General features: G+C 45.2%; 1 protein-coding gene across 1 annotated transcript in view; it reads left to right on the forward strand.

Annotated features, from left to right (window-relative positions):
- The first annotated feature begins 12309 nt into the window (after positions 1-12309).
- Positions 12310-15288, forward strand: part of BTBD9 (BTB domain containing 9) — a 442816-nt gene continuing 439837 nt past the window's right edge. Inside the window, exon 1 of the mRNA XM_081044978.1 lies at positions 12310-12458. The gene's annotated coding sequence lies outside the window, so the exon portion shown is untranslated. The remainder of the gene's footprint in view (positions 12459-15288) is intronic.

The following is a 15288-nucleotide window of genomic DNA, read 5'->3' on the forward strand; positions in this document are numbered from 1 at the left end:
TGCAGCCAGGAGACCCTGACTGCCTGCCAGCTTATCTGCCTGTCCCTGTGCTAGGTCCCTACAGTGACTTATATTATAGACTAGAAGATGCTTATATATTATGACATTTAAAGCTCTTTATATGGTTAAAAGGACAATATTCTAAATAAGCAAGTTCAATTCGGTGACATTCAAACTATTTAAACATTTAGAGTTTTTGTTTCGTTTTTTAAAAGTTGGAACAGGTAGTAACCCATGAAGAAAGTTAGTCGGCATTATCTTTTTAGCCACACTACCTGCTCTTAGCTGACTTCCTCTGAATGAACTTTTCTTTTTGTTGCTTACATTCATTTTGATTTACCATAAGTCCATGGTACACCTTGGACACAACCACCCCCTGTGTGTATTTAAGAAAGTGCTAGTCAATGTATATTGCAAATCGATGTAGTGTAGTCTTCCTTCCAGGATTCTGAATAGCCTGACTATTCCAGGCATGTTCTCTGTACCAGCAGCGCCTGGAAGCTAATTGAAAATTAAGACTTTCAGGCTTCACCATAGACCTACTGAATCAGAATCTTTATTTGCAAAGGATCCCCCAAAGGTGATTCGTGTGCGTAATAAAGTTTGAGAAGCACTGTTGGACAGCCTCCTTTTTAAAGCCACTAATATCGGAGAAGTATGTCTCCAAAAATAGGAATTATTTTCTCCCATTATTATAAATATAGTAAGACACCCATTTGTTGTCATGACTATAAAGGATATGTATCTAACCCACAAACTCAGTGAGAAGTAGAATTTTTAATTGGACATAATTTAAAGCCCCATTTTCTGAGGGGGTAGGTGGGAACTGAATCTCAGTAAACTCAGGACCTCTCTGCTGCTTTTCTCTGAGGAAGTCTGAAGTTCATCTAATGTCTAAAAGGTTGGAGGAAGGTGAGCTTCTGATCTTCCATAGGTGAACCATCCTGCTGGCATTTGCTAAAATGTCAAGTATCCTATTCAGTCCTTTGTTGTAAATTTCTGTAGCTTGCTTAGAACATTATTCATTCTTACGTCAAGGCTACTTCAGGTTTGGCATGTCCCTTGCTTCTTCATTCTGCTGTTTTCATGCTATGTCAGCCTATGGGAAAATCACTGGGGCTAAGACCTCCACAGTATTTACCCAGGGAGCTCTGGATCATTCTGCTGCTCCTGCATCACATGAGACCATGGGAAACTAGCTGTACAAGGTTTACATAAGGTCCTGTCTTGTAGACATCTCTCACTGCCATTTCTTCCCAGGAATCTTGCTGACTTCCAGGGGTTTTACCTGGGAAGGCAAATTAGGGCCCCTCTCCTTTTAGATCTCCAGACACTTATATTTCAGGACCCTGTGTTCCCTTTTATCTTCACCCAGAGGTCAGAGGAAGGTTGGGCCTTTTCATAGGGACTCCCCAGGTTTTGGAGCTCTCCATCCTGACTCCCCTCCTTACAACCCAAAGCATAAAGGTTTAGATGTTTGAAAGTCAAAGGCCTTTTTTCTTTTGTAACATCCGTAGGCCTATACTCTAGCTGTGTGATGCAGAGAGAAAAGTTCGTATTTCAAAATATCATGCCACATGAACAGGATACAAGGAATTATATCCTATTATTATAACACATACTACAGTGGAGTGTGCTCAGCATGATTAGGAACACAATCATATTAAGCATTCTCTCAGAACAAGAAGGCTGGAAGTGTGAGACAGGGACCCTGTATTGAGAACACTAGTCTGTGTAAACTATACAAAACAACTAGAGTACAAGGGCACACCAAAATATCACACGAGTAAAATAGGTTTACAAGGAAAACTAACTACCCTATTGGGGGCTATGAGAGGCAATTACAGATCTGAAAGACTAATTTGAAGAGTCCACCCCTAAATCGGTGATTCTCAAAATTTGGCAAGCATCTGAAACACACAGAAGGCTTGTCAAAACATGGGTGTCAGCCCCGCTCCCAGAGTTCTGTTTCAGTAGGTCTGAGGTGGGCTCTAGAATTAGCATTTCTAACAAGTTCCCAGATGATGCTAAAGCTGCTGGTCGTGGACCACACTTTGAGAACCACTGCCCTAAGGGTCAACATTCTCTATGGATTTGCAGGTTTTATTCTACAGACTCAGTATAAAATCTGTCTATTCAGCAACCCTTCCTGATTTCCCTTATCCTTTCACTTGCAGCCCCATCATTAATACGTGTCCCTTGGCTAGTCCCAACCTCCTTTCCAAAAATGACATAAATGGAATTCTTATTCCTAATAGTCACTCTTCTGCGCATTCTTTAAAGAAACACACTCCTCGCTGTTTCCCAACCACACCACTCCGTTCCACCCAGCACTACGGGCAAACCCCGTTCCATTGTGAATATGTTTTCCCACATTCTCAGCCATTTTGTTTTCACCTACTTTCCTTGTTCATTAAAATTTCCAGCATCTGCTTCCAGAATCTGCATGACTCTGGTACATGGACTGGAGACCAGAGTGAGGAATTAGTAAGTGAATTTAGCAAGACTGATGGATAGAAACTCAATATACAAAAATCTACTGTATTTCAATAAAAGAGCAATAAACAATTAGGAAATAAAATTTTAAATGATTTTATTTAAAATAGCATCTAAAACAGCAAATACCTAGGAATAAATCTAACAAGATATGCAAGACCTCTATAAACGAGAATTATCAAACTTTAATGAAAGAAATTTTAAAAGACTTAAATAAATGGAAGGATATACTATGTTTATAAATTGGAAGAATCAATACCGAGGGGTAAATTCTCTCTAAATTGACCTTTAGAGTCAATAAAATCCTAGTGAAACTCACAGAAGGATTTTTATGGAAATTGACAAGCTTCTTCTAAAATGAATATGGAAATGCAAGGGGCCAAAAAAGCAAAAGTAATAAAGCAAAAGTGGATTGCTTTCTCTACCAGGTGTCAAGACTTATTATAATGCTACGATAATTCAGGCAGAGTGGTATTGGTATAGACAAGTAGATCAAAGGGAAAGAATAAAGTCTAGAAACAGATCCTCATGGAATGGATGCTTGATTTATGACAAAGGTAGTGCTGCAAAGCAGTAGGTAAAGGAAAATGTTGCAGGTAGGTGCCCAGGAAACAGACTTAAAAATGGAGAGTCATGTACAGATGGTTTATTTGGGAGTGCTTTCAATACTGTGCCTGGAAGTGAAAAAAGCACAACTGGGCAGGAGGAGAGGTTTAATTGTAATACAGTGGCAACAGAAGCCTCACCCAATTCCATGAGCTCTGAAGCTGGGACAGACTCCTAGAGATGTTGCAGGTTGAGGCAAGGGGACCAGGCCTGGTCTTTGTACTAATTATTATAATTATTGTTATCATTATTATTGTCTACTTGGTGCATCAAATTCTAATAACTATATATGAAAGTCTCCTAATAAAATTGATACATAAAGACTTATAACAAATATTCATTTATTGGCCTTTTTATGATAGAAAATATCCTTTCTTTTCTGTATAAATGCCATTGGCCTTGAATTCCATTATATCTGAAATTAATATTGCCACTTCTGTTGGTTAATAACTTCCCTCTTCTTCCACAATCACATCAATCTTGAAAAAACTTACATTAAAAAGTTGGTGTAGTGTCATATAGGTACTAGATTTATCAGAATAATCACTTTGTAAGTTATATAAAGATCTAACCACTATGTTGTACCCCTGAAACTAATATTGTATGTCAACTGTAATTGAAAAATAAAAAACTATTTTAAAAGAATAAAAGTAAACTTAAAAACAAGTTGGTGTATATCTATCCTTCAACATCATTTTCTATGTTCGTAAGTAAATATAAACATATTGTTTATAAGCTGAATAATGGTCCCCCAAAATATCCAGGTCCTAATATGTGGAGTCTGTGAATGTTGCTTTTATGGAAAAGGGGTACTTGTACCTATGATTAAGTTAGAGACCTTGGGATGAAGACATTTGTCCTGGATTATCTGGGTGGGCACTAAATGAAATCTTAGGTGCCCTTTTAAGGAGACAGGAAGGTCCAAGAGGGACCTTCCCTAGGTAAACGCTATGTCTGCTGCCTCTTGTGATCACATTAAAATTACAACTAAATTATACAACAATCAACCTTGAGACTCATCTGAGGACTAGCTGAATAGAACCACTATAACTAAGGCCATAAAGAAGAGGCCACATCGAGACTGGTAGGAGGGGTGGAGGCACAAAACTAGGCTGACCCCACACCCACAGGAGTGGTTGAGCACTTGGAGGGACACCTGGTGGCACAGGTCCCCCTGAAGAGGGAGGGGTCCCAGCCCCACACTGAGCTCCCCAGCCCAGGGATCAGGTGCCAGGAAGAGGAGCCCCCACAACATCTGACAGTGAAAATCAATGAGGATTCTGTCCGTCACCCCGGTGAAACTGAAGGCAGCTGGAAACCCAGATGTCCTCTGAAAGGGCCTGCGCACAGAATCACTTGCTTACAAGCACTCACCCTGGGCCCCGGTAGAGGGGCGGCAACTCGAGAGGCACGGGAGACATACAGGGCAAGACTGAGTTGTGTGGCTTCCACTCCGTCTTTGAAGGCTAGAGGGTAAGGGCTCGCAGGACAGCTGCCATCATCTCTGTGAGGACCTGCGTCATGTGTAGTCTACAGGAGGGCACGGTCTTTCCTGTGTTGAATCCTCCCCCAAACGGCCAAATCGGAAACCACATTGTCTGGTAAAATGCGCACACACACCCCCTGGGGGACCCCCTGGACACTGCCCACTAGTGTGGTATCACCCAGGGCAATCTCAGCCCCACCCACAAGCTGCTAGAGGACTGTACAGCAGGGGATGGCCCCTGGTGGCCTGGGAAACTTTCATTGGCAGGTGGTCAGCTCCAGCTCACGCTGTAGTCTTTCTTGGGTGGCTCTCAGGGTTCTGTGGGCCCGAGGCAAACAATGGTTGGTCGTGGTGTTCTCAGGGGGTTTTGCGTAGTGGCCATAGGTTCAGCAGTGGCACAAGAACTGAATCCGTATTAACTTTGTGAAAACCGCCAACCACGCCCCCTGACTTCCTAACATCCCACCCCGTCCAACTGAGGCAGCATTGCCGGGGGCAGTCAACACTGGGTCAACCAGACCAGTCTAAGGACCTAAGGAGGCTCTTCTAGCAGCTGAGCCTCATGGGCAGGCAGCCAGCAGGTGGCAGGCAATAGGCCTAGGGGGCCCTGGGCCTTCTGCTAAGCTGCCCCAGGCCCGATACTGGTGGCAGTCAGCCTTGGTTCACAGCAAGGCCACCCCCAAATGGCTCCAGGTCCAGGGCAGGCAGCAACCAATTGCATACAGCTTTATAGCTTATACCAGATAGCCACGGGCTGCTCACAGGCAAGGCTAACATTGGCCCCTCCCAAGAGGCACCGGAAACCACACCAGAGGTTGGCCTCAGACCACACCAGAGCACTACCTGATTAGCCACACAAGTGGCACACCCAAAGGGTGGTCTCAAGAGGCACAAGAGCCCATTGGGGTGAATCCGCTGTGAGGGGTCAGCCCCCACAGAACCAATCCTCATAGCCAGTCAGGCTAAGAGTCAGTCTCACCCACAGAAGCTCCAAAAGCCATCAGGGCTCAATTACTACAGGCGACTACACACAACGTATACGAGGCACACTCCTGGAACGTGGGCACATGTGATCAGGGAGACTGCGCCAGCGGACCACATAGGACACCTACTCCATAAGGCCAGCAGGCAAAGATTGAGAAACACAGGAGATCTACCTAATGCATAGAAGCAAACACAGTGTGGCAGCCAGAATGAGAAAACAAAGAAACATGTCCCACAAAAAAGAACACAAGCCTCCAGAAAAGGAACTAAATAAAATAGAGGCAACCACCTAACAGAGACAGAGTTGAAAATACTGGTTATAGGAATGCTTAAGGAACTTAGTGAGAACTTCCATAAAGAGATAGCCAGCATAAAGAAGGACACAGAAACCATAAAAAGTACCAGTAAGAAATAAAGACTACAGTAACTGAAATGAAGAAGAAATCAACAGCAGAGTAGATGAAGCAGAGGATCGAATCAACAATTTAGAACACAGGTTAGGGTCGCAGAAAACACCCAAACGGAACAACAACAAAATAATGATGACGATGATGATGATGATGATGATGATGATGATGATGATGATGATAAAAACCGAACATAGTTTAAGGGATCTGTAGGACAACATCAAGTGTAACAACATTTGCATCATAGGGGTACCAGAAGGGCACAAGAGGGAGCAAGGGATCGAGAACCTATTTGAAGAAACAATGACTGAAAACTTCCCTAACCTGGCAAAGGACATAGACATACAGGTCTAGGAAGTGCAGAGTCCCAAACAAGATGAACCCAAAGAGGCCAACACCAAAACATACTATATTAAAATGACAAAGTGAGAATCCTAAAAGCAGTAAGCAAAGACAACTAGTTACCTACAAAGGAGCTTCCATAAAACCATCAGCTGATTTCTCAAAACAAACTTTTAGGCCAGCATTATCCAGTAGAACCTCCTACAATGAAAGAAAAGTTCCACACATGCACTGTCCAGCCACTAAGCCACATGTGGCTACTGAGCTTTTGAAATATGAGGAGTCTGAGGAAGCGAATTGAATTTAAACATAAACAGCCCACGTGGCTAGAGGCTACCTACCATATTGGACAGTGCAGGTCTAGACTGTTAGTCCTTGAGAGAAACAACTGCATCTTCAATCTCCGTATCCCCTCTGTGCCTGGCAGAGTAATCCAACAAGTGAAATCTGATATACGAAATAGCACTGTACTATTTCCAATTTTTTGAGGTTCGTGGTATGTTAAGAAAAGCAGTACCAAACCAGGATAACAAAAATTGTGGTACATTTTCATTGTTTACCTTACGTTTTTTTAATCTTTTTTTTTTTTAATTTATTTTTTATTTTTTTGTTGAGAGCCCACTGGCCCATGTGGGAATCGAACCCGCAGCCTTCGGAGTTAGGAGCACAGAGCTCTAACCACCTGCGCCACCGGGCTGGCCCTCTTTTTAATCTTTTGATGAGGACTTCTAAGATCTCTCTTAGCAACTTTCAAATATGCAATACAGTATTAACTACAGTCACCATGCTGTACATTATAGTCCATGACTTATTAATTTTGTAACTAGGGAAATTTGTACCTTTTGACTCCCTTTACCCATTTTACCCAACCCTCCACCTCTGGCAACTACCAATCTGTTCTCTATATCTATGAGTTGGTTTTTGTTTGATTTTTTGTTTTTTTAAGATTCCACATATAATAAGTAAGATCACATGGTATTTGTTTTTCTGACATTTCACTTAGCATAATGCCCTCAAAGTCCATCATGTTGTTGCAAATGGAAAGATTTCATTCTTTTTTATAGCTCAATAATATTCCAATACACACACACACCCTACATGCTGGTGCACAGAGGATATATCTGCATGCCGTCCAGGATTTTCCTTTAAAAAAAATAAAAAACTCTTCAAAAATAAGAAAAATTAAGTGTTCAAGGCTGTAAAGTTCTATCCAATAGAGCAGAGGGGTCTGTAAACTCACAGAGATCTAATATATACTATTTTTTTTACAAAGTTCACATTAGTTACCTCTATTTAGACATCAGTAAATTTCAAATCTGGCAACCCCAGATGCTCATACGCCCACGTGGAAACCATCTGCTGGGCTGTAGAGCATTTACCCACCCCTGAGGCATCTGAATGATGTCAGAGAATGAATAAGATTTGGATTGAAAACATTCAAAGAAAAAATGATCAGTTACTCGCTCTGGCTATAGAAAAACGTGAATAATACTTTGATAAAATATATGGCTTTTAGAAAAGTGACTGGTGGGTAAATCTACCTGGAAAAATTACTTTCAAAACATACCCTAAGTAAGAAAAGGAAGGTGGTATTTACTTACTGGATCTAAGCCGATTAAATTTGATAGATCTAAGCCAATTAAATTAAATGCATCAAAATACTTACTTCAGTTTTAGAACAGGTGACTTTTCTCCATTCTTTCTGATGAAAGGTAAACCACAAAAATGAACTATACATTAAAGTTAATTATAAAAGAATATCATCAGCATTAAGGAAGATAACTTTCTTATCTCTAAAGCAAGGTAGCATATGTCCTAATAATCCAAAAGTGGTTTCAAATTATTTAGACACAGGTTGAAAACAAGGAGGGACACAGCTTACCTGTTTGATGCTACTTCAAATGCTTTCTGATCTGTGTGAACACCAGTTTAATTGATCTGTACTTTCAAGATCATAGCAGGAGTCCTAGTTTTATAAGAATTATGATTCAATATTGAACTCGTCGTGGAACTTAGCCTGAAACTATTTCGTGACTAGAGTCCAAGCCTGAGAAATCATTTCTCTTTTAAAAACAAGGTTTACATTTTATAGCAACAAAATAAATATATGCTCTCAACAATTTAGAAAACAAAGAAAAATTTAAATTTTCCCACAAACATTTTAGTTTGAACATTTTCAAAACAACAGAAGGCAGATATGCAGGCGAAGAGTCCTCCCAGTTACTAATGCTAAGCCACAAAATGTACTCAGAGCTTCTCGGCGAAGTGAAAGCAGAAAACAGCCAGTTACACAATTTACATTGCACATAAGGAGAGAACATACCAGTTACTTAGGGACAGCCAAGTGTTTCCTGACATGGGACTGAGAGAGAAAATCCTGTTGTATTCATTTACAAAGGAATACAACATGAGACCACACACCACAGCCCACCAGTAACTGCACTGCTGACTAGAAGCCTTCACTGTGAGCAGAGTGTGCCTGGTACGGAGGGACGGTGTGGGGGGTAAGACGGACACTAGAGCCCAACTACCTGGGTTGGAATCCTGGCTCCATCACTTACTAGTTGTGTAACCTTGAGTAAATTACTTAACCTTCTGTGCCTTAGTTTCCTGACTTATAAAGTATTGTGATTGGTATTCACCTACTTCAAAGGGCTGTTTCGAGGCTTAAATGACTTAATGCCCATAATGCACCTCAAACAGGACCTGGCGCTTAGTGAACATCTTCATTATAACAGTAAAAGCTAAAATAAAGGCGTGCACATGATGTAATATAATGGTACGGAGGGAGGGCACTTAGCAACGAAGGGCCTGAGGAAGGTTTCCTAGAAAGAGGAGGCTTACGCTGGGTCTCAAGCTAAATCTTCTATTTAACTGCTGTTTTATGACCTTGGTCAACTTAAACTTTGTATCCTCACCAGGTAAAACAGAGCTATGTCAGTTGCTGATACAGTAAGCTGATGTTAAATGAGGTAATTGTGGAGACAATATTCCATGACCTGACCGTTGTCTGTCCCGTGAGCTGGACCTGGGAAAGAACGAAGGTTGCTTTCTGCCAAATCCCCTTAGAGACTGTCTGGTCATTATTCTGACATAAACAGCAACCCTCCCTTGCCTCCAGCTATGTGGTGGTTCCTTTCGTGTTTCCCCGAAAATAATACTTAGCCGGAAAATCAGCTTTACTGCGTCTTTTGGAGCAAAAATTAATATAAGACCCGGTCTTATTTTACTATAAGATCGGGTTTTATATAATATAATGTAATATAATATAATATAATACCCGGTATTATAGTACTATAATACTATATTATTACTATAAGACCAGGTCTTATATGATAATATTACAGTACTATAACACCGGGTCTTCTTATATTAATTTTTGCTCCAAAAGACACATTAGAGCTGAGTGTCTGGCTAGGTCTTATTTTCGGGGAAACACAGAAGGATAGAATGTTGTCCTGACCTGGTCAAGCATACAAAGTAATTGCCCGTACCTGGTAGCGCTCAGGTACTACTTCCTGTGACTATTCCCCCCTTATCCTATATAATTCTTTGCCCCCTGCCAAGTGCTGGGGAATCCATTTCATCTCACAGCTGCCCCAAAACAGGCCGTGTATGTAAGCTTCCTTTAATAAACTCTATTAATTATCAGATTGGAGTGGCCAGCCTCTTTTCATTGGTTGATCACTGCTCTCTGCTTACAGAGGTCGATTTTCAGTCTGAGCGCTTTGCCCTGGGTCTGCGTGTACTAACAATAATAGTGAGGGTCAGGTGAGCAAATGTAACAGAGCATGGCATGGAGAGCAAATAAATGTTTCCTCTTGGATCTGCTGGAAAAGTAAACAAATTACTCTTGCATTCAATTTTTACACAATCCTTTTTCTTCCAATTAAACAGTACATAGTTTACAAGCCGCTGAACATAAATGTTTATTCAGATCATAACAAAATTACTTAGAAGGAATGTGAAACCATCATCATAGGCTTAGCACAACTCCCCTGTTTTGTGCTTTTTTTTTATCACCATAAAAACTATCATCCTTACTCTTGACTGTCCTAGTTTTCTATTGTTGTAATAAATTATCACATACTTAGTGGCTTAAAACAACACAAATTTATAACTTAAGGTTCTAGAGAGCTGAAATCCTAAGTCAAGTCATTTGGCAGAGTACCGTTTTTTCAGGGGGCTCCATGGGAAATACTGTTTACTGGCCTTTTCCAGCTCTTACATTCTTTGGATCCACTTTAAATGTACAGATTTTTTAAATCTCTCTTTCTGATGTCAGCTTCCATCATCATATCTCCTTCTCTGACTGTCCTAACTCCAGCCCAAATGGAAAATCCAAGATAATTTCCCCATCTCAAGATCCTTAAGTTAGTCACATCTAAAGTCCCTTTTACCATGTAAGCTTAACAGTCACAGGTTCTGGAAGATGAGGACAGGAACGTCTTTGGGGACGGGCATTATTCTGTATCGTACAACTGACAAAGTTGGTATTGGATATTACCCGTGGACCAAGAACTTCCCAATGCCAAACTCTGGAATTAAATAGGTTTATGAATTTTGGAGCCCCGGCCCAGACACCCTCAACACCACCCCCAGGTCCTGCTCCTGGAGAAGCAAGAAGAACACCAGAACAGTTCTGTGAACGAAGCTTTCTTTCAAGAGAAAAACAATGGGATGGGTACGCGTTCTTTTCAATTCAGCGATCATAAAGTCACTGCTCCAGGGAGGAATGAGCTGGGGGAGGTGCAGCACAAACCAGGAATATTATATTCATGGATGTGACTCCACATGGAAGGAGACATCACGAGGGGAGAATAAGTGTTTCCCCAATAAACACATCCACATTTGGACTCATCATGGTATCCCACATCTGATCATCCTCCCAGATTCTCACCAGCACTTTCTAGTAACTTAGATCAGAAACTTGTGGATAACCCGAAGACTCATTTTTCTTCGCATCTTGCTGAATTTTTCCACCACCCACCCCAGCACCCATACTAGTCACCTGGCCTACTCATTTCGCCCCACTCAGTGCTGTCAATTCTACCGCCTTAACAGCGCTCCCATCTGTCCCTTCTACATTCTCACCGCCAATGGTCTGCCTAAGACTTATCACTTCTTACCTGGGGTACAGCGAGGGCCTGAAAACCAATCTCCCTGCTTTGAGCCCTGCTCTTGCTGCCCATTTTCACTTCCATACAGTTACCCATGAGCTCCCTTTGCCTGGGATTGTGTCTTTTCCAGTTTCACTCTCTAAAGTGCCACACTCCGGTCCCCACTTGGCCCAAGCGTCAAGCAGAATCGATCATCCAGCATCAGCCAGGATCAGAGTTGAACCTGGCTTTCTGCCTCCAAACTCCATGCTCTGAACTGCTCTTGCTCCACTGTCTTCTCTTTTCAAGCTAACAAAGCACCTTGGCACGCGCTCTTTCCTTTTGGCCTCACGACTGTGCAGCGTAGGTCCAATGGGCATTCTGGTCCCCAAGTACAGAGCGAGGACGCCGAGAGGGGAACCCAAGGCTCGGCGCCTCACCCCCCGCTCCTGAGCCAGGCCCTCGGCGTCTTCCGTGTGAGCGCGGTCACGGCCTCCCGGCTCCACTCCCGTGAGAGCCTCACTGCACTTCGCAGATCCGCCTGCGGGGTCCGCGCCCGTCGGGACCAGGCCAGAGCTCTCTCCACCGCAGGCGCCCTGTCACTTCGAGGCGGCGATCAAGGCGGGGACTGCCCCGTTCGCAGTGACGAAATCCGGGACGCCATGTAGTGACGAGTGGTGCGTGACTCGCCCGGAGCCAGGTGCCGGCAGGGCAGCCACACCCCGGGGACCCCGGCTCCGGAGGGCAGCGGGTAGGGCGGGCGGGGAAAAGCCGCCAAACCCGCCCGAGGCGACCCCGGCGCCCTAAACCCTCGCAGCCAGCCCGGCCCGCGGCCGCTGGTCGGTTGCTAAGTGACGCCAGCGCGCTGAGCGCGTGCGCGGCCACGGCGGTGTGCGTGAGCGGGCGCGCGCGCAGCGGCGGCGACGGCGAGGACGGCGGAGGCGGCCGCGGCCGAGGGGGCGGTGGCTACGAGGGGTGTGCGGCGCGGGCGGAGGAGGCCTCTGTGTCGGCGGCAGGTCGCCGAGGAGCATCGTCGGGGTGAGTAGCCGGGGCCTCGCCGGGGAGCTGGGGCCTGGCCGCACCTGCTGCGCGGGCCCCCGCGCGCCCCCGCCGCCCTGGCGCGCCCCGCTCCACGCCCCTCCGCTGCGTCCTCCGGGACGGGGGCTGACGAGGGTCAGTTCCTGGTCGCGGGCGCCGCGGGAAGCGCCAGCGACGGCCGGAGGAGACGGGCTGGTGGCGAAGGGGCAGTCGGAAGTGGGTGCTGCAGGCGCGGGCTGGCTCTGCCGGGCTCCCCAGCCCAGTGGAGGCGGAGAAGCCCGGGTTCCCGCGGCAGCCTCGCCTCCCGCCCGAGACGGCGGCGCTCGAGACCGAGGGGAGGAGGAGCCGGCGCCGCCGGGGCCTTCGGCGCCCTGCGCGGCGGGTGGGAGGAGCCGCGTTCCGGACGGAGCCGGGATCGGTGTCCCGCCCCGCGCACACACGGCCCTGCCCATGGCGGCCTCCGCGGGGGAGCGGGCAGCCCACCTGTGGCCCGGGCTCGCCCACCTCACGTCGTGCGCACGTGCTGCCGCGCCCCCTAAACTTTGTGGGCCCGCGCGTTCCGTCACCGTGTTGCTCCAGGTTGTGAGGCCAGGGGCGGGCGTCCGCGTTCAGCGCGGCTTCCTCGTAGCGGCCGCGCAGCTGTTGTGTTTCCCGGACCCGCGCAGCTGTGTTCTCGTGTCGTTACTGGGGCCCAGGAGGTGTGGAGGCAGGGTCACCGCGCTCCTTACACGTGGCTCAGGCTTGCTGATACCTCGTAGAAGATACGGATTGCGTTCAGCGAGCGGGCTGGAGAACGGACGGTTGGCCCAGCCTGAGTGTAAAGGCGCAGCAGACCGCGGGCCAGCGCTCTCCTCTCAGCGGCCGAACTGCTCGTGGGCAGATGTGTGGGGTGGGAGTTGCCATCCTGGGGGGGAGTAGAATCGGAGGTAGGGAGGGGGGTCAGTCTTTTCCGACTGTTGATTAAGGCAGTGCCTGGAACTGGGAGAAAGACAGACTAAGGCAGACAGACTATTCTGAAGTTGAATGAGGAGTTGTGCACGAAATGACCTGAGCATTAACATTCTGTGACTCAGTGTCCTAGTTGAGAAGCTGTAACGCACGTTGCCTGAGCTTCGTACGTCTTGGAACCACTAATAAGCTCACCCTGGAGCAGTAAGAGTGCTGGAGATTCGGTGTCTGTTGCTCTCTGGAGTATGATAGCTTTGAGGACAGGAAGCACACCTATTTTCATCGTGGTGGTACGTCCAGTACTTACAAACGTGCTCACCACACAGTAGGCAAGCAGTAGATATCTGTTATTGTCACACGGTGTAAGTGGTGAATCACTGCGTAGCAAGCATTTAGTTCAGATACATGTGCTGCCTCTGCCCAGTGTTACGCTACACGTGGGAGGAGGATTGTGGGATCACAAATGACAAAGAAGACCTGGTTTTTTCCCTTCAGGAGCAAACAGCATCGCTAGGAAAATAAAGCATATATAAGACTGTTTATGCAACCAAATGAGGTAGTTTGTAAACAAGTGCTATGTGAGCTGCTCCACCTGAAGTGCAGTAGAAATTTAGAAAAGATAAGACTTGTGGTGGGTGGGCTGAGTCAGTGAACACTGCAGAAGAGGTTTGATTGGAGCTGGTCTTTGAAAGAAGGATAAAGTTTGAATTAGAGAAGAGCTGAGAAATGTGTCGAAAATAGTGTGAGTTTGGCCATCGCGGTGTATAATGAGGAGACTCACTTGTCTGGTGAGTGGAGCAGAAGGTGTCTGATAGGGGAATATTGGAGCGGTCAGGTTTCGCACGTCAGGAGAGAAAGTTTTCAGAGTGAGCAGGCTTAGCAGCATGCCTCTGATAACATGATAGAGCCTGCTGGGCGGGAGGGGCTTGTGCGACTCAGGGTGGGGTCTTACACACGAACACGTGTCATCCTTACTTAAAATGAAAGGGTATTATAGATGAACCGGCATCAGGTTCATCTGTACTTCTGATTTCAGGTTACTAATTACTACTTCTGATTACTAATTTGAATAAATGCCTCACGAATGTGTGTCATCTCATGTGTTTAGTCAGCAGCGCATGTCCCCATTTCTAAAACCTACCTGATGTGCTTGGGCCATTCCGCTGGAAATGTACTGAAGTGATGTACCCAAAGCAATTACCCAGCCACGCTCAGTGACACAGTTTTGCTGGGGTTGTGTCTAATAGTGGCCTGTGAGGTTTGCAGTTACTGCTCATCCTGAAAGAATACAAATCTTGATAGCTGGGAAAATGGACTACCCTGTGTCTCTGAAAATAAGACCTTGCCGGACAGTCAGCTCTAATGCGTCTTTGGGGCAAACAATAATATAAGACCTTATTTGACTATTAATTAATATACGGTCTTATTTTGCTATAATGTAAGACCGTGTTAACATGTATAATACATAATATAATACCGGGTATAATATAATGTAAGACTGGGTCTTATGTTAATTTTTGTTCCAAAAGATGAATTAGAGCTGATGGTCCAGCTAGGTCTTATTTTCGGGGAAACAGGGTAGTTTAAGAAGGTTACTAAAACATTGACAAAAAGATTTGAGAAAATTAAATATGCAGCTGCTAAATATTGAAACTTTCTCTTTATAATATCTTTTCTTATGTGAAAATTCTTTTGAGTGGTATGTACACCTGAGGTTGAATTGTTAACCTAAGATGTGTCAAGTTGCAGCACTCAATGTTGCATTGTTTAAGGACTCAGCAAGTATTTATTGGGTGCTGGCTGTGGCTAAGCACTGTGTTGAGTGCTGGGAAGACAGAGAAGACACACTATACCCTCTGAGATGCTAAGTGTTGGTCAGAGA

Source organism: Rhinolophus hipposideros (assembly GCF_964194185.1).
Source record: "Rhinolophus hipposideros genome assembly, chromosome: 3".
Classification (NCBI taxonomy): Eukaryota; Metazoa; Chordata; class Mammalia; order Chiroptera; family Rhinolophidae; genus Rhinolophus; species Rhinolophus hipposideros.